This window comes from Triturus cristatus, chromosome 6, assembly GCF_964204655.1.
Source record: "Triturus cristatus chromosome 6, aTriCri1.1, whole genome shotgun sequence".
Classification (NCBI taxonomy): Eukaryota; Metazoa; Chordata; class Amphibia; order Caudata; family Salamandridae; genus Triturus; species Triturus cristatus.
The window spans coordinates 1,836,454,613-1,836,459,157 of record NC_140589.1 but is presented as its reverse complement, the minus strand read 5'-3'; the positions used below and the strand labels follow the sequence as shown (position 1 = coordinate 1,836,459,157).

Sequence of the window (4,545 nt, the reverse complement as noted above, 5' to 3'; positions counted from 1 at the left end):
CCCCTGCCAGGGCTGACAATGAAAAGCACTAACCACCCCACTGCTACAAGTCAGACAATTCAGAATATTCCAGGCCCCAAAGCGATAAGAATGCCATGGTGGAAGATGTTAGTCATTTTAATGTATATAGAATTATTAAACAACTGTTGTTGTGCTCATCTCTACATTAGATTCACAGCGCCAACAAATTGCAAACTGTCATAGGTATCGGTGTAAACAATGAATTGTGGTGCCGAACCCCGGAAATCACCGGCTCAAATTAAGCCCTGGCATTGTTCATCCTGGTGCCATTTCCAGAGCCTGGAACTGTGCCTGGAGGTGGTGGGCATCAGCAGTGCCCTGTCTAGGGCCTCTCCTGCCCCTGGCCCGGTGTTGCTCCCACGCTCCAGCCGTGCTGAAGGGGGAGTAGGATGCCATGCCTGGCCCTTACCTGGAGTACTCGGCGTTGTCCCGGGGGCACCGCTCGTCCTGGTGCCGCTCCCAGTCCCGGCCGTGCCTGCAGGTGGTGAGCAGCAGCATGTCCTGCCCGTTGTGGAGGTGATGGAGGGCATTGCGCGTCTCGGAGCCGATGCCCGTGAGGTAGCGCTTGCCCTTGAAGACCAGCAGGTAGCGCCTCGCCGTGGGCAGGAGGCTCACAGCGCCCTGAGGCCCGCCACGCTCCGGGTGCTCGCGAGGAAACAGTGGCAGGGACACGTCGAAGCCCGGCCTGTAGGCGGCGGTGCCCAGGCTGGCCCGGGCCAGCATGGCCTGACCCAGGTCCAGGCCCAGCTCGTCGCCGTAGTCCGGCCAGCTGCCGGAGTAGAGATTGAACAGGAGGTGGTTGCGGCCTCCGTGCCACAGGGGCAGGCTCTGCAGGCGGGCTCGGGCGCCCGCCACATACTCCGCCGAGAGCCGGTCCCGGTCCAGGGTGTCCACGGGGGGCACGAAAAGGCAGGCCCGGCCTGGGTCCGGGGTGTAGAAGCGAGAGGCCTGCAGGGCCCCCAGCACCTTCCGGTAGGTGCTGGAGGGTGGTGGGGCGTCCCCGGCAGGAGGGTACACGTACACCCAGAAGCCCCTGCGCTGGCACAGGCTGAAGTCAAAGCAGTTCTGCATCTGGCATTGCCCAGCCCTGGCGTGCTGCTGCTGCCTTTGCGGTGCCAGGGGCTGCTGCACGGGGCCGGCGAGCTCCCTCTCCGAGTAGCTGCCCTGGGGGACAGTCCAGAGGGGCCAGCGGTGGGAGTCTCCGTGGGCAGCCTCTACCCAGGGTATGGAGTGGAGGTGGTGGGAGGAGGGGGTGGAGGTTGGGGTAGGGGTCTGTGCCCCTTGAAAGTAGCACCCACCCAGCAGCAGGCAGCAGCAAGCTCCCAGACTCAACACCAGCAGCAGGTACCTCCTCTTAGCCTGCATGGGTACTAACGGGCACAGAGGACATGGGAGGGCATGAGGGGCACTTGGGGCACGCGGCGGGTCACTGTCTGGTTCCACTTTGAGACTGTTCAACAGGCAGGCACTATTCACTAACCGCTTTAAGAATTGTGAAATAAAGGTTAATTACATGTGACCCGCCAGTGTGTCTTGATAGCATGTGCCATGGTCCGGTACCAATGCGCAACTGCGCTCTCGTGCCCTCGTCAAGCTCTGTGCCAGCCGGGCACTGCCTGCCCTCTAGTGCCCAAGAGATCCATGTGCCGATGGCTGACTCAGTACCAGTGCCCCAAAACAAAATCCAAATGCTGACGTCGTCAAAGTCCAAGCATGTGCCCAGTTCAATCTGCCAGGCTCCTGTGCCCGCTCCTGGCTGTGTGCCCACCAGTAGGAACGAGTTGTGGGTCTTTCGAATCCCTGGACGCACGTGTAGCTCATGCAAGTCTTGCTCTTATTGCAAAACGAAACAGAAACGCGTGTCCTTCTCACAATGCCCTGCTGCCACTAAAAAAATAATGCCAGGCTCCGCAACCGCTTGGCACTCTCTGAATCTAGCGCCCACACGATCCAAGTTTCAAAGCGGGACAGTCCCTGGGTGCCATCATACCACACCAGAATTCAAACACATGCCATCCGCGGGCTGTCTGCATCTGTATCCTGCCACCGTGCCAGTCTCTGCACCCGCCAAGGCCAGTGGGTACCGGGCGCCACGTGTCCTTCCATGCGCAAAGGGTGCAAGTTTAGTTACAAGAATGGGCCTTCTGCTTGTTATGAAAACGAAAACTGGGAAAGCTTAGTCACTGGTCCACTTTTCCAGGGCAATGCCAGTCTCTGTGCCCATGGGCTCAGCACCCACCGGGCACCGGACGTCCAAGGGGGTCCTAGTAATAAACTGAGACTTTTGAGTGCTTGCGGCAGATTAAAATCCAAACTCCTCCAGTGTTCGGCATCCACGAATGCCTGCTACAATGTGCCCATGCGATGCCAGTCTCACCAGCCACAGGGCAACACTCAGCCTATCATGCGCACGAGACCCAACTTTAATAACTGCGAGCCTTCCCAGTCACTGGTCCCAAAGAGTCACCATGCCCCTGGCGTGCAAGTGATACCAGGCTTGGCACTCACTGGCATCACCTCCCATGCGATGCCCATGAAACACACCTTAGTTGCTTGTAAGACTTCTTCTCTGTGCAATAATCCCCAATGACCATCTAGACAAATGTCACATATCTAAGTATGAGTCCTGAAAAGTGCCACTCGCTTCACCCACCTCGATCAGCGCCCGAGCGAACATGTGTGCCCAATGCCCGCAGGTTTAAGATTTAAAAAGTGACTTCTCTCTGGCATCAATGCCCCAGTGCAAAATCAAAGCACGTGTCCTCCCCAAAAATCCAAGCACGTGTCCTCCTTGGTGTGCCGGGGTCCTCTGGTAATGCCAGTCCCTGTGCCCAGCGGGCATTACGTGACCTTTAATGCACAGGGCATCCGATTTTAAAGATTGGCTCCCCGCTGGTGTTCACGTTCCAAAATCTGAATACATCGTTATCCTCCGCGCTGTGCCCGAGTGCCGTGCTAGGCTGAGCCCCCGCTGGGCACCATGCCCTCTCCTGGTGGGGACGTCCTGTACCGTCCCTTCCTCCGTGCATACTCCAGACACCCAACACTACCCCGCTCTCCTCTCCCTTCCTCCTCTCCCTACTCAGTATGCCACCCCCTCCCCGGGCCCCCCGCTACCCTCCTTTCTATTCCGGGGGTGCTCGTATCCCGGGGAGGCGATCGCGGACTCTGCACCCCCCCTTTTCTGTCAGTAGCTTCTCTCGGGGTGGGAGTAGCCAGCTCGATGCTCTCTGCCCCTCCCCTGGTTGACCAGGGGACCCGTGCCCATGCCCCCTTGGACTTGAGGTTACAGGGGCTCCTCGCCTCGGCAGCTCTCTGCCCCCCGAACACATTGCCACGTGTTCGGGGGGCGGCGTCCACACATTCATTCCGTCCAACCCTCCCGGGCACGCGCCAGGGGGCGGGGGCGCGGGTCTGACCCACAGAGCCAAATCACTCTCTGCGCCCTACAGAGCTTGTACCCTCTGTACCGACGACCTATTCAATCCAATGCCTGCTGCCCTGCCCCCTCGCACCATCTCACCCGCCCCTACGAGCCGGCCACCCTGCCCTCTGTCCCAGGCGCGCGTGCTCTGTGCATTGCAACCTGTGCCCTCCCCAGGTCACCCGCCCTCTTAGTGCAAGACGCCGAGGGCGGCCATCTCAGCGACTGTCACCAACACTGTCTCTTCCTGGGTCACCCTTCATGTCTGTGTGTCACCAACTGTTGTTTGGGGCTGTGTATGTCACCTTGCTTTGTTTGTGGGTTACCCTACCTGGGCTGTCACCCTCATTTGTTTCTGTCACCCTACCTTTCCATCATCCGTTGCTTCTGTCTCCCTCTCTTGTTTCTGTCCCTCTACCTTTTCATTGTCCTTGCTCCCTTCACCCTGTCTTGTCTCTCAAACTCCCATGTCTCTCACCCTCACTTGTCTCTGTCATCCTGTCTTGTCTCTGTCACACTGTCTTGTCTCTCTCACCTCGTCTTGTCTCTGCCACCCTCTCTTGTCTCTGTCATCCTGTCTTGTCTCTGTCACACTGTCTTGTCTCTCTCACCTCGTCTTGTCACTGCCACCCTCTCTTGTCTCTGTCACCCTGTCTTGTCTCTGTCACCATTCCATTTCTCGGTCACCCTCACTTGCCTTGTCTCTGTCATCCTTCCCAGTCTGTTACCCTGTCTTGTCTCTGTCACCCTTCATTCTCTCTGTCACCCTCACTTGCCTTGTCTCTGTCATCATTCACAGTCTCTGCCACCCTCTCTTGCCTCTGTCACCCTCTCTTGTCTCTGCCACCCTCTCTTGTCTCTGTCACCCTGTCTTTTCTTTGTCACCCTTCCTTCTGTCTGTCACCCTCAATTGCCTTGTCTCTGTCATCCTCCCCAGTCTCTGCCACCCTCTCTTGTCTCTGTCACTCTGTCTTGTCTCTGTCACCCTGTCTTCTCTCTGCCATCCTCCCCTGTCTCTGTTACTCTCGCTTGTCTGTGTCACCATGTCTTGTCTCTGTCACCCTGTCTTGTCTCTGTCACCATCTCATGTCTCTGTCACC

General features: G+C 58.0%; 1 pseudogene; it reads right to left on the bottom strand.

Moving 5' to 3' along the window:
- Positions 1–426: 426 nt before the first annotated feature.
- On the bottom strand, positions 427–3,359 carry LOC146822148 (exostosin-1b pseudogene; annotated as a pseudogene).
- Between the last annotated feature and the right edge of the window lie 1,186 nt (positions 3,360–4,545).